General features: G+C 44.5%; 1 long non-coding RNA gene across 2 annotated transcripts; it reads right to left on the reverse strand.

Annotated features, from left to right (window-relative positions):
* Positions 1 to 563: 563 nt before the first annotated feature.
* On the reverse strand, positions 564 to 11,775 carry LOC115900037. Of its 2 annotated transcripts, none has more exons than XR_004059724.1 (6): positions 11,643 to 11,775; positions 11,204 to 11,355; positions 6,798 to 6,938; positions 6,082 to 6,211; positions 4,692 to 4,811; positions 564 to 1,207 (listed from the first exon to the last, which is right to left on the reverse strand). It is a non-coding gene; the product is annotated as an uncharacterized LOC115900037 (long non-coding RNA). The 2 variants fall into 2 exon arrangements; XR_004059725.1 differs by having other exon boundaries at positions 11,610 to 11,745.
* Between the last annotated feature and the right edge of the window lie 3,338 nt (positions 11,776 to 15,113).

Here is a 15,113-nt window from a genome sequence, read left to right on the forward strand (position 1 = left end):
GGCTGAAACCTACCTCCCTGGAACTTACACTGACTAGTTCTAGCTCTACTAATCCAAGGGGCAGCAGAAGCCTCTGAAGGCAAATAAATGTGGTTTCAAATCCCAATTCTGGCATTTCCTCTTCAAATGTCAATTTAAAATTGGAAGGATAATACCTACATTAGAGGGATGTTGTGGGGATGAAGGACTATCACAAGTACTTTGTTTTGTTCTGGTTATTTTGTCATATTGCGACTCTTACAGTCATTGTTATCATTATTACAGATTGTGAGTGCCCAGGTAGCAGGGACCTTGTTTTATTCCACTCAGTTTCCCCAGTACCTGGCAATAGTTGGCACAGAGTAGGTGCTCAATAAATGCTGGTTGAAATAAGCTCCACCAGAGAGAGCTACTTGGGGACAGCTGTGTTATCATTCCAAATCTTCTGTTCTTGTCCCTGCCCTCATCCTCACCATGTCTTTACATAATGCAGATGGTTTTCCTTCCTTAAAAAATTGTACCAACTCAATTAGTTTGTGAATATTTATCAGTTAGAAACAAAAGAATGAAAATAAGCTACATAGTACCAAAAGCCCAGATGTTTGGGGTTAGTTTTCTAACACAGTACTCAACTATTTTACTTATTTCATGTTTTTCTTAAGAAACAAAACAAAAGCAATCTGCCCTGCAATTTGGACACTAGATCCTTTTCTCACAGCGCCTCTTGCCGTCTGCTGGGAGTGGTGTGGGCACGCTTGGCAATCATGACCAGCTGCTGACATGGGACAAGCGGGGAATGGGAAGCAGCTGCTTGGCCCACGCTGTCTCCTAAGCACCAAATTGGTGACGAGGTGTCACAGACAAAAGACAGGCAGTTATGGTTTGGGTGGAGGCTCCACAAGCAGCAGTGAACTCCTCTTGCCAAGTTCACCGGCAAAGCAGAGTCCGCCTGGCTGGCCACCGAGTGTCGGGCAGCCTCTGTCCTTAGAAGCAGTGTGCACCCAGAAAGATAAGCCCACCAGGCCGAGCGACCATCTCCCTCTGTCTGATGGAGGGAGAGAGGGAGGAGGAAATATCAACGGACAGGCACCGATGCAAAGGAGAGACCTCATCTTCATCTCTTGTCCCACAGTGGCCTTGTAGCTCCATGTCATGGTGCCACCCCACACAGCAGCCAGAGTCAGTCACTTCTGAAAACACAAACTAAATCAGGCATCAGCAAACTTTCCTGCAAAAGGCCAGAAAGAGAGAAAGTATTTTAGGCTTTGTGGGCCAGTTGGTTTCTGTCACAACTACTCAGCTCTGCCTTATAGTGTGAAAGCAGCCACAGACAACATGTAAATGAATGGGTGAGGCTGTGTTCCAATAAAACTTTATTTACACAAACAGGAGGTGGGCTGACGTGACCTGTGGGCTATAGTTTGCCAGCCCCTGGATTCTATCATTGGACCCTCTGTTAAGGCTCCTCATCCTCTCAGAGTAAAACCCAGCTCTTGATTGGGAGCTTCAAGGAGCTGCCTAGCTTGGCCCCTGCTGACCTCTCTTCCTAGACTCCACTCCCCGGTCATAAGCCAAGTTCATTCCTGCCTCAAGGCCTTTGCACTCATGGTTTCCTCTGCCTGTAACACCCCCCTACCCCAACTCCACACTTTCATATGACTCACACAATCCCAGTATTAGGTCTCCACAAATACCATTTCCTCAGAAAGGCTGTCCCATCAGCCCTCTGAAGCAACTGTCACCTCCCTTCCAGTCCCTTTTATCACAGCACCCTGTTTCATGTTCTGCATAGCACTCATCACACTTTGAAATGATCTCTTCTGTTTAGTTGTTTACTTTTTTATTGTCGTTCTCACCCCTAAGCTCTGGCAGGGTAGGAAGCCTCATCCCCAGTGCCTGCTGCCCATACAGTTGGAGTACAGGAAATATTTGGAGAATGAACGAATACGTGAATGGATGGAGACCTCAGTAGCCTCCTAACTGGTCTCCCTCATCCCCTCCCTCCCTCGATTTCATCACCCATGCTGCGGACAGAGATATCTTCTAAAAATGGTTATCAAATCATGGCCTGTCTACATTAAATTCTCTAATAACTTCCCATTGCTCTTAGAATAAAACTTAAACTTTGCACCATCACCCCAGAGACTCTGCAAAGAGGGCCTCCTGGCTGCTTCTCCCAGGCCATCTCTCCCATTCTGAAGAGGACGCTGCCTGTAGGGTCCATCGATGTGACCCCAAAGGGCGCCACTTGGCACTAAAGGTGTTTTTGCATTGATATCAGAAAATGGGTTATGTTCCAGGAATCCTCTCTGAATAAAAGAATGAGGCCATGAACACCTGACTCATGAGAGGCTGGGAAGTCATCCAGTTTCCTCATCTCACCCCACCCAGGTCAGGCTCTCTCCTGTGACATGCTTGGGTAGAAACAGAGAACGTGCATAATCTTTCAGGCTGACGCCAAAGCCCAACAGAGCTCATGCCTTTGGGAGGGTGGGGGTCATGGAATGGAGAGCTTTAAGTGCTTTTTCTGGCCTGACTGAAAACTACATGCAAATCAAAGTGAAAAAGAGAGGGGTGGGGCTGTTAACAGAACAAGTATTCAGACTTGTGGACTCCTTACGCAACCATGTAGTTTATATTGCTTTCTCCAAAGTTGAAATTCCACTTGATGAAATTCTACAGCAGAGATGAGATCATGTGGACAGACCACAAGGGTCTGTATAGCTCATTGCTTGGGCTATAATAAGGTGAAAGATTAGGAAGTTGCCACCTCATGGCTTCTCAAATAGGCCTGCAGAGTAACATCAAAGTGGCCAAAAGCAGGACCAATTTTCTAAGTGACATTGCACAAAGTATGTAATCCAAGTTACAAGAATATCTGTATTTTTTTTTTCATGAGAGTTAACAAAAGTATTTCATTTTAGGTGGTGGTAAACATGGCCCATGAGTCTTTCTGTTTTTTCTGAATTGGCCTTCCTGAAAGATGATTGTTGGTGTTCTGCAGTGCAGTGTTATCAGCAAGACACAACATACACCCTACTTCTGGTCATTTTTAAATCAAGGCCAATGCACCTGGCATCATACCCTTTCCAGCTTATAAGTGACCACTTGGACCTACTGTCCTCTGATCCTAGTTGAGCTTCACTTGTTTTTACTTTATCTCATTTCCTCTATTGTGAATACTTGCTTCCCACCCTGAATTCCTTGCTCTTTCTGACTATCTCTGGATTTTGCCCTTTCCTGACACCTGGATCCTGGCTCTTCTTCTAGGAGTTTAGCCCAACTTGCTTATGCCACCTTTCCTTCATTCCACCATTTCCTGGGGCCCCAACTGATGCCCAGACAGATATACCTCGGCCCTGAGCCCCTGAGCGCAGAAGAGGACACTTTCTTTCCTTCTTTCTTTCTCTCTCTCTCTTTCTTTCTTTCTTGCTTTCTTCTTTCTTTCATGAGACAGAGTCTCGTCTGTCACTCAGGCAGGAGTGCAGTGGCATGATCTCAGCTCACTGCAAACTTTGCCTCCTGGGTTCAAGACATTCTTGTGCCTCAGCCTCCCGTGTAGCTGGGATTACAGGCACACACCACCACACCCAGCTAATTTTTTGTATTTTTAGTAGAAACGGGGTTTTACCATGTTGCCCAGGCTGGTCTTGAACTCCTGAGCTCAAGCAATCCGCCTGCCTCAGCCTCTGAAAGTGCTAGGATTAAAGGTGTGAGCCACCACAGCCAGCCCATCAGTGCACTTTCAACCTCGTCTACAACATCCCATCCACCACTTCTCCTCCTCTACCAGAATACCTCCAAGGACAGGAAACTTACAATTTCCTGGGACTGTCCTTTTCACTTTCTGACAACTTTATCAGAAAGCTCCAGCTGTCAACGAGCTCTCAAACCCTGGAGTAATCTGTTTCCTGCAGAGTGCTGATGGTATGGTGTGAACTCCAAGGCAGCTGTCAACATACATTCATTCACCTATCGCTGGCTGATACTCCTGCTGGAGCATGCGACATAAGTTAATCACTTCCACTTCTCAACAGCACGGCTCCTTGTCCTTTTTCTGCCTCTGGCCATTCATGCTCAGCAGACAACTGATAGCCACAGCACTGACTGGAACATGGGCAGGATTCCGGCAGGCCAGATATAGCCCATTATCACTGCAGCTACAGTGTGCAAGCTCATTGAGAAATCAGGGAACACTTTATCAATGAGGAGGCCGTCCCAGAAACTGTGGTGTTGGGTTTCACATGAAGGGATGGAGGTGAAGAGAAAGGCTCCTGAGATAGCAGGGCCTGCTTATCTGAAATGCTTCCCCTAGTGAGGTCAAAGTGCCACAGCCATCTCAGGTGGAAATGAACCATAGAACGTCAGAGCTGGAAGATCTTGGAGGCTTTACAGAAGGAGAAAATGAGGCCCAATGAGAGTACCTGGATTGACCAAGGTCATATAGGGAAACCATCTAAGAAACTGAGGTCTCTTACAAGAAAAGGAAGGGCTCTTTTGCCCTTTGCAAGCTGAATCAGGATTTGAGAGGGAAGAGAAGGGTTTTTGAAGGTCTTCATGCTTTGCATGTTTGCTTTGAAAACATACAAAAGGGTCAGTAAGGAGTCAGGAATGAACTGTTTCCTCAGAATCCCAGTTCACAACTCTTATTACTAGATGACGTCTTGAACATATCCCTGAGATCCACTGGAAGTAAATATAAATCCACTTACTCATTGGTTTAATCTATAAAAATTTATTGAGCAGATTCTCATTCATTCCTTTAGCAGGGCCTGTTCTCAGCTGCAGAGGTGAGCTGGGCATACAGTTCTCACTTTCATGGAACTCAGGTTCTAGCCAGGGAGATGGGCAATAAACAAATAAATAAGTGAATATAGAAAATGAGATGGGGATAGGTGCTGTGAAATTTTAAAATGCAGGTTAAGGGCATAGGAGGCTCTGGGGACATGGGGTTGCCACTGATAATAGGTCAGTCAAGGAAGGTATTATGGAGACGCTGATATTTGAGCAGAACTCTGAAGAAATGAGGGAGCAAGTCTTGGGGACATCTGCAAAAAGTACTGCAGGCAGGAAAAGCAATGGTGCAAAGACCCTGGGGCAGGAGTGAGCTTGTCACATGTAAGGAACATCAGGGAAACCAGGGAAAGTGGAGCCAAGGGTGCGAGAAGGAGAGGGGTCAGAGATGAGGAGGGAGAGTAGAGAGTTGATTGGGGCAGATCAGGTAGGGCCTTGTGTGCACTGCTGTTGGGACTTTGGATTTGTTCTGAGTAGATGCAAGTCACTGAAATATTTTGAACCAAGAAGTGACATGACCTGACTCTCCTTTCCAAAGACTGCTGAGGCTGCAGTGTTGAGAAAGAGCTGCAAGAAGGCAAGGGAAGAAACAGGAGGACCACTCTGACAATGGTGATGAATTGGACATGGGGAGGAGTCGAGGGAACACAAAGGTTTTGGCCTGAGCTCATGGACAGACAGAGTTGTCATTTACTGGGGTGAGGAAAAAAGGAGGAGGATCAGGGTGGGGTGAGAAGAGAGTCAGGAGATTGCTTTGGATCATGTGGAGTTTGACATATCTACAGTCTCTAAAGGGAGCTTGCAGGCAGGCAGCTGAATATAGAGTCAGGCGTCCAGGAAGGAGGTCAAGCTAGTAATACTGATTTGGGAGTTGTTGACTTACAGGAGACATTTAAAACCTGTGTACATCAGAATGACATCACCAAGGGAGTGATTGTGGTCAGAGAAGCGGAGACCCAGGCCTGAACCTGGGGAGCCCACAGCATTCAGAGGTGGAGGCAGTCAGGAGACACCAGCAAAGGAGACTGGGAAGGAGCGTCTGGCAAGGGAGGAGAAGCAGAGGAGCAGTCTGCAAGGGGAAGAGAGGGCTTCAGGAAGGTAGGGCCCACAGCTGTGTCTACTGCTGCTGATGGGCCAAGAGAGAATGAGGAGTGACCATAGACCCTGGGATTTAGCCACTTGGAGGTGCATAGCTGGCCTTGACAAAATATTTTGGTGCAGGGAAATGAGGACCTAGGTGGAGGGGGTTGTGGGGTCAAGAGGGAAAACGGCACTCAAAGTTTCTGAAAATGCTGGCCCTCTTCATACCTCATGTTTCCATCAGCCAGGGACCTGTGGGCTTCTGGCCATGTCCCCTCTTGCCCTTCCTTCTTCTTATCACAACTTCACTGCCACCATCCATCTGCCTTGGAGAACTTCAGGGCCCATCTCAACATTTCTGTGCAGTTTAGTTGGGAGAAAGATATTAATCAGATAAATACACCAGTAAATATATGAAGGCGACTTACTATAAGCATAAAATGGAAAAGCAGAGTGTCCTTTGAAGAAGAAAAGTAGAGGGAAATGGTCGATATGAGGGGGTTTGGAGGAGATTTCTCCAAGGAAATGGCTTGAAAGCTAAAATCTGAAGGATGAGCAATAATTTACCAAATGACAAATGATGGGAAGGGTGTTCATAAAATGTGGAACACCCAATTCTGTCACCGTTAGGAGCGCCACTATGTAACCCACACAGACCAAGGGGCACTGAAAAAAGGGGGCAAATGTGGGAATAAAAGACAAGAGACAAAAGAGTATATTTGGAAGAAGGGGTCGGGGGCACCTTGCCTCTAATGGACAAGGGCCCTTAGCTTTACACAGCCCTCCATATTTGTTAGGCAAAAGAGATAGTGACAAGGGGGGGTGGAAGAAGGGGTCAGCTGCTGGGTCCAGAGTAGGCTTGCAAGACTGCATTCCTGGAATAACAGGCTCTAGATGTCGCAGTAGATAACCTCAGCACCAGGGAGTGATTGCCTTCAGCAAACCTTCTGTCGGCGGGGGCAGTTGCGAGTTTGCCCACATCCTGTGTTCATGATAAACACTTTGCTGTTTGATCATATATCCTCCAGTGGAACGCGGAGCTGGTCACATCCCATGGGCCTTCGGCTCCCTGCAAATCCCCCTGTCTGTTTATGAATTAAATAAAAGAACGTAAGGCCAGGCTGGTCAGCTCTCATTCTCCAATTGGCAGTCCATCTGATTTTACAGACTATAAATAGAAGACAGAGACAAAACAACACTATTCCAAGAATTACATAAAAGGTGTAACTGTGGTGCCTTAGATAGTTCCAAGGGTTGATGCTCTTCAGGCCTTGCTGGAATTCGGTCCAGCCTTCTAAAGAAGGCTGAAATTCTTGAGTTTGCCTATTTAAATCAAGAATTTTGTTTTGTAATTCGCCAATATCAAAGGTGATGTTGGATGTGAAAGTTCCCTGAAAATGGGCTTTCACAAGGTCCTGCAGATACTCACTTTGGTTATATTCTAAGTCGGTTACACAAATATGAGTGTCAGTAAAATGACAACGCAATTGCTGCTGCAATTGCAAGCTTTGTACTTGTTCCCCTAAGCATAGAAACATGGCTTATAACATTGCCACTTCAATTTGTAACTCAGTGCTAATTTTATTCCAAAGTAGCCAAGCTTGGTTGGCTGTATGCGTCCAGTTCTCCACATACTGAGCTGCTTGAATAGAACTACGCAAAGCTACAGGAGACTTCACAACAGAAGCTATTAGTGTGACCAAAGAAACATTAGCAAAAATGATCATGCCTAAGGCTCCACGGACACAATGAGTTAGCTGAGTTAGAAGAAGTTTTACAAAGTGCAAAGCAGGTGTGGGAGCCCAAGGCTCAGACAGATTAACAGGAATCCATAGCCCAGGGATGAGACCTAAAATCATCAAAGTAGAGATATTACGTATTTTGCAATGTGCTATGATTAATGCAGTGATATAACTGGCAAGATGTACAGGTCAAGTGGGTATTATTTAACTGGAGCTGGTCCTTCTTAGCTGCCCAAAAGACATAAGGATTAAAAACACAAACTGTAAATTGTGTGGTGATATGCTTTACAAATGTAACATTAGTACTGTGTTGTGACTCTGGTCGGCCTTCTCTCCGGCTTTGCACTCAGGCTCGGCTGACTCATGGCTCATATCAGAAGGACTGGGCCCATGGTTTGCCAACCTGGGTTCCTCCAGTCTCCCATTCTATGGTCGCACACACCTTGAGGGCACCCACATGGTTTGTCCATCTCCTGTAAATACACAAGCATCCCTTCTTTCCCATGTCAGTAAATTCACTGGATCTTTCCACTGTCCTTCTTCCGGGCATTTCCATAACACTCGTGGATAAACTTTCCTCTTTTCCTCTAACATTTGCCAATGTGTTTCTGCTGGAATCTAACCATCCATACCAGGAGTCAAAAAACTTAAAGTAAATAAGGTTAAATGTAGTTTTGATTGAGGTGGTAGTTGGCCTCCTATATCCCCTTTTTGTTTTTGCGACATGCGTTGTAATACTTGATGTGCCCATCCTATAATGCATTGGTCTCTAGGATTATAAGGAATTCCTGTTTTATGGGTTACAGCCCAAAGCCGTAAGAAATTTTGAAAAGCATGACTAGCATAAGCAGGTCCCTTGTCAGTTTTTAATTGTTTAGGTATCCCCATATGAGCAAATGATGACAGACAGTGTCACTGTACATGACCAGCTGTCTCACCTGTTTGGCATGTAGCATGCAGCATATGAGAATAAGTGAAACAAATTAAGCAGTTCTGGGTCTAGTGTACTTTTAACTGTAGCAGCTTCTATGCAACTGGTTACATTTACAACATAAGCTGAATCACAGACAATGTTGATAGGATCTGAAGCTGTGAGCTGTAAAACCTGAATGACTGCAATTAGCTCTGAGTGTTGAGCTAAAGCACCAGAGGTCATTACTGTTTGAGTATGTTTAGGTCCATAGATAGCAGCACGACCTTTGGAAGAGCCATCAGTAAACTAAGTCTGTCCACCTGGAATAGGCCTGTGATGCGTAACCACAGGAAGAATGAAAGAATGGACTTTATAAAACTGTAAAATTGTGTCTGAGGGGTAGTGGTTATCTATAGCACCCACAAAACCTGCAAGAGAGTTTGCCAGCAGTCAACATTTCCCAAGCTGTGGCTTGTTGCTGGGAGTCTAAAGGAACAATGATTTTGTCAGGATCACATCCCGTAAGCATTTTTGACCTATGCCTGCCCATAGTCGCAATTTGTGTAATTAAAGAAAGATAAACATGCAAGGTTTTGACTGTTTGATTAGGTAGAAAGAGCCATTCTAATGGTAAGGCAGTGGGCGGAGGAGAAATATCAATGGCCTCCATCAGAAATCCTGACATCCTAGCCCTTTCCTATCTGTTTTTCCAGTTACTGATATTGGGTTAGGATTTTAATGTGGAAACCTCCCCAAACCTTTTCCACTCTGATATCCCATGTTCTTCAATATTTTAAATCCTGGGTTACCAAAGTTTTCATTTGAAAGTCTCCTATCCCATGCTGTAAGTAAGTCTCAACCCCATAAATTGATGGCTATATTTGCAACATAAAGCTGAAAAGTACATGACTGTCCATGTGGACTGAGACAAGGTAAAATCTCAGCACTCTATTGAACACGCTGAGCTGTTTCTACTCCCACTAAGGATGTAGAAGTTAATTACAAGGGCCAGAATGGGGGCAATTGTCTTTAGATATTACTGACACATCAGCTCCCATATCCATAAGCCCATAAAATTTCTTTCCTTTAATTTGTACTACACAGGTGGGTCTATTAGAGACTATGGGTTGGGATAGATAGATTTCCCATGTAGTTGTGCTCCCAAACCCTTTATTTCCTCATTTCTCCTTTCATGGAGAGGGGTGTAATTTGCAGGGAATAAGCAATAATTGAGCAATGTATTCTCCCGGTTCAAAAACCCAAAGATCTTGTGACATTAAAACTACTTGAATTTCTCCTTCATAATCAGAGTCAGCAACTCCTGGGACTACAGCAATGCCTTGCAAGTTAAGGCCGCTTTTGCCTAAAATTAGTCCCCAAACACCAGTGGGAACTTTGATAGGTTTGTCTCCCCCAACTAACATTATCCATTCTCTGACTGGGAGATCGAATCCTGCATGTCCTGGTGTTCCTGCGGGGAGGGAATCGATGTGCCTGTGGGAACCCATCCCTGAAACAGGGTTGAGGTTTGGACTGGGAATGCCCTCATTGTTTGTGGGGCTTGGGTTCAGGCCCCCCGTCTCACTTCCCGACATGGGTGTGCCAATCTGATGAAATTTTGAAAGGCACTGATTAGCCCAGTGATTTCCTTTGTTACAGCGAGGACAAAGTCCTGGCGTTTTTTCCGCTGTGGGGTGGGGAGGAACTGCATTGTAAGATCCTTTCTGTCCTGAGATCTGGTGGCATTCCTTTTTAAAATGTCCAGTTTTTCCACAATTATAACATTTTCCCATTTTAGGGTTTTAACCCTTGGCTCCTTTTAGATTTGTCAACTACTAAATTAGCCATTGCTTCAGCTAACATTGAAGAGCAATGAAGCTCAGTTCCTACATCTCGACAAGTTCTGAGACAATTTCCCAAGTTTTTTGTACATCTCACAGGTGCCAGTGCACGTTTACAATCTGCGATTGCATTACGTATAGCACCAAATACAGATTCTAGCAATCCTAAGGTGAATGAGTTCTGTAGGACAGTATTTATCATACTTGCTTTTAATTCCTTCAACAAATTATCAGGCATTATGGAAACAGGAAAAGCACAAGGTCCTGAAGGCTCTCCAGCTATGGCAGCAGAGTGTAAAATTCTTTGTATTGGGGTTTCTATTTCTGTTACCGAAGGAGGTGGTACAGATGTTTCTGCAATTGGAGGAGGGAGTATAGGTCAATTTTTATCCTCTCTCTCCTGTTTTTTATTTTCCACTGGAGCTGTGGGTGGGACAACATATTCTTTCAGATTTTTAGATTCAGCCTGTTGTCCTGCAGAATAAGGAGAAAATGGCAGAAGTACAGTATGAACTAAACTCCAAGTGAAGAAAACAGAAGAATCAACTTTAAGACCTTTTTGATGAGCCCGTTTTAATCCTTCTCCCGCTCTGTCCCAACTTTCCACACCAAGAGTGCCTGCCTGTGGAAACCATGGGTTATGCATAGTAACATTTTGTGGCTTCTGCAGGAGGTTAGTTAGTGCCTGTGAATTAACCCGAGCTCCAGACTGTCTCAACAGAACTTTAAGCAACTGCACATAATGCTTTTTCTTCAACAGACAAATTCTTCCCCTTGTTATCCTGATTCAGAAAACTTCCCGTTCCCAGTATTTCTTTAAAGCACTGCTCCCAGTACCTCTTTAGGGCACTGACCTTATATCCACTGCCGGCAGACTCGTCCCAGGGTCACCGTTCACCTTTCAATTTCAGTTCCTCTGCTTCAGCAGACCTTCTTTGTTCATGTCCTCATAGTCCCTGTGTTCGGACTGCCGCCTGTTCGAGCGCCACTTGTAGCCTGCACGGACCTAGGGGGAATGAACCAAGGGGGCGAACGTGGGAATAAAAGATAAGAGGCAAAAGAATATATTTGGAAGATGGGGTCAGGGGGCACCTTGCCTCTAGTGGAGAAGAGCCCTGAGCTTTACATAGCCCTCCATATTAATTTGGCAAAAGAGACAGTGAGAAGCGGGGTGGAAGAAGGGGTCAGCTGCTTGGTCCAGAGTAGGCTTGCAAGACTGCATTCCTCAAACAACAGGCTCTAGATGTCACAGTAGATAACCTCAGCTCCAGGGAGTGATTGCCTCCAGCAAACCTTCTGTCGGCAGGGGCAGTCGTGAGTTTGCCCACATCCTGCGTTCATGATAAACAGTTTGCTGTTTGATCATATAGCCTCCAGTGGAATGCCCAGTTGGTCACGTCCCAGGGCCGTCGGCTGCCTGCAATAAAACTAGGAGCAGTGAGTGAGGGCAGGACTGGAGGCGGGCTGGGCTCAGATACTGCAGGGGTCTGGTAGACTGTGTTAGGGAGGTTTTTGTTGTTGTTATTATTCATTCCAAGTACAATGGGCAGCAATTCAGTGAGCAAATTGTTACATCTGTCAAAATGGTCCGTTTTTCCATGCTTGAAAAGGAAGGAAAACAGTCAGAAGCAAGAAACTAGGCTTCCTCGAGGGAAGGAGGAGAGACGTGGGGCATCTTATCCTGGGCTCCCCAAGAAGCAGATCTTTAGTCATGGATTTGAGTGCAAGTAGTTTATTTCATGCCAAACAGTACTGTAGGGGAGTGTGAACCAAGACAGAATGCAAGGAGGCAAGAAAGCAATTGTTAACATCCAAGCTACCCCCGTGAGCACGTGGAGCCAATGGAGGACACAATGATATCCTGATGTCCTCCATGACATCTTATCTGATGCTGGGCTGGTCGAGGGCTGCAGTTGGGGATGTGGCATGGGTACTCTGGCACTTCTAGGCTGCCATGCCTGTGGTTACAGCAGGCTCCAGTAGCCAGAGGAAGCCCTTGGCAAAGAGATGCATGTGTTGGCACATGGAAGGCAGGCCAGCTTGTACGGGAGTGCTGAGAGCTGGGGGATACTGCTTTCCCATATTAAGTCCACTCCCTCCTGATACTGCTTCTTTTAGGATGTTACCTGTCACAATTTCTACAAAGAAGTTAAGAAAGAGGATTTGTGAAACAAGCTACAGACCCCATTACCATGAATTCTAAGGTCATCATTGGTGTTCGTTGTCCCCCTGTGTCACCACTCATTCTGGATAGCCCTTATACTTGACCACCACTCCTGCATATTGAGCTTGCTGGTCTGCTGGGGTAACTGGGTCATCATCCCTAGAGGTTTGAAATCCTGGTCACTGTGCACTGGGCAGAATATCGTTGCTGCAATTGCCCATAATTTTTGTCATTGGGCTGGGAAACACCAAAATGAGCCCCACTGAATCCCCTGAGCTTTGGGCATCCTATTCTCTGACCCCATTATCTAGCAGCAGTGCTATTTCCTCATAATAGGCAGAATCTGATATTCCTACAAGTGTAAGAACTCCTTTCTTTGCCTACTGCTCTGTTGGCATAAGAAACCTAAAATGACAAGGAGCAGCTACAGCTTTAGGTGTCCCTGGGATAAGTATCTCCTCCCCATTGACCCCAGACATGCTGAGGGACCAGCATTACTGGTCCAGTGGAGCCTAAAGTTAAAGGCATTCTTGAGGTGAGTCACTGGGTGCAGTGGTGATGGGGCCACTACTATTTCCACTGCTTGTTTCCCATGTAGTCTGTCTGATGGGGCCCCAGCTCCACACAATGTCTGCTGTTTTGAAGTGCACATTGCTTCTCAAAAGTCAGCACCCTAAAAGTGAAAATGGCAGAATAGGGAACTACAAAAGCCTATCCCTCCACAAAAGGAGAAAACAAACTGGCAAAAGCAGTCAGAATCAACTTTATTGGAAATTGGGAAACTAACTGAAAGTTTACAGCAACCAAGAGAATATTTAATCAAGAAAAAAACAAAAAACAAAAAGCCACCAGAATCTTGATAATAGAGCTTCACGGTATTTAAATTACCCTGGCTCAGCAGTGGCCTTGAAGATAGCAACCCATATTCCTTGTATAGGCTCCTAGTACATAAGGGAGCAGAATAGACCTAATTTCCAAATAACTGTGGTTGTTTGTTTTGACCTGTCTTGTGGCTCCCTGAAGAATTGACTCATTGCTGAGATTTCCAAGGGTTAAGCATCTATCTACTCAAGGAGAATTTGTTGAAAACATTAAAAGGCAAATGTAACAGCTGCTGCCACTTGGGGCAATAGATAACGGTTGGGACAAACTATAGACAAACCAAAGGGTTGGGAAAAAAGAATGGGGATTAAAACACATTGGGCAATAAAGGCTTTGAAAAGCTCTCACATATTTGTGGGACTCTAGAAGCCCACTTGCATGCCCAGAACTGGGTGCATGCTCAGTAAAGACCTGAGAAGTTTTCACTTCTGGCTGACCTCAAGGCTCTCCACAAGGAGGAAGTGAAGACTAAGGCAGAGTGGTAAAGTGCCTCACCAAGAGTTGAAGGTATACTCCAGCATGCACATAGAGTCCATTTGCAAACACCGAGAGATTTTATTTTCTTTTTTTGTTCCAGGCAAAGAATACACGGCTGTATTTAAATCACCAGCTGAACTGCTGGGCAAACAAAACAAAGACTTCTGTGGCTATATACAACAACGAATAAAGTCTTTACAAAATTAAGGAAAGAGCACTAAGCAATCAAACCACAACAATCACAAAAACCAACTGCAATAAACCCTGGTGGGAGGAAGATGATTTCCAGATGTGCCATATCATAATATTCAAAATGTTCAGCTTTCAACAAAAAATTATGAGTCATGCAATGAAACAAGAAAGTGCAGCCCATACACAGGAAATAAAGAAATAATAGAAACAGTTCTTGAGGAAGACAAGACATTGAACTTACTGAACAGACCATAAACCAACTATTTAAAATATACCCAAAGAGCTAAAGGAAACTATGTACAAAAAACTACGTACAAAAAAAAAACAAGGAAATCATGATAATTACATTTCAAGAAAATAGAGACTACCAATGACATGATAGAAATTGTAAGGGGAACCAAAAAGAAAATCTAAAGTTGAAAACTACAATAAATAAAATAATTTTTTTTTCAGAGAGATTCAACAGCATGTTTCAACAAGTAGAAGAAAGAATCAGCAATCTTGAAGAGAGGTCAATTGAGATTACTCAGTATGAGGAACAGAAAGAAAAAAATAAAGAAAAATGAATGAGGCCTAAGAGATCTGAGGTACATTATCAAGAGCAACTAGGAGTTTCAGAAGGGGGTGGGGAGGTGGGGAGAGAGAGAGAGAGAGAGAGAGAGAGAGAGAGAGAGAGAGAGAGAAATAATAGTTGAAGTAAGAGTGGCCAAAATTTGCCAAATTTGATCAAAGACGTGAATCTACACATCCAAAAATCTCAATGAACCTCGAGTCTCACTGAAACACTTTATAATCAAACTGTTGAAAACCAAAGACAGAATCCTGAAAGCAGCAGAAGAGAGGTGATTCATCACATACAAGGCATCCTTAATAAGAAATACAGTTTTTTTTTTTTTATCAGAAACCTAGGAGGCCAGGAGACAGTGGGATGACTTACTCAAAATATTGAAAGAATAAAATGGTTAACCAATACTTTTACATCCAGGAAAAATATTCTTCAAAAATTAAAGAGAAATGAAGACATTCCCAGATAAAGAAAAACTGAGAGA

The sequence above is a fragment of the Rhinopithecus roxellana genome, chromosome 1, assembly GCF_007565055.1.
Source record: "Rhinopithecus roxellana isolate Shanxi Qingling chromosome 1, ASM756505v1, whole genome shotgun sequence".
NCBI classification, from domain to species: domain Eukaryota; kingdom Metazoa; phylum Chordata; class Mammalia; order Primates; family Cercopithecidae; genus Rhinopithecus; species Rhinopithecus roxellana.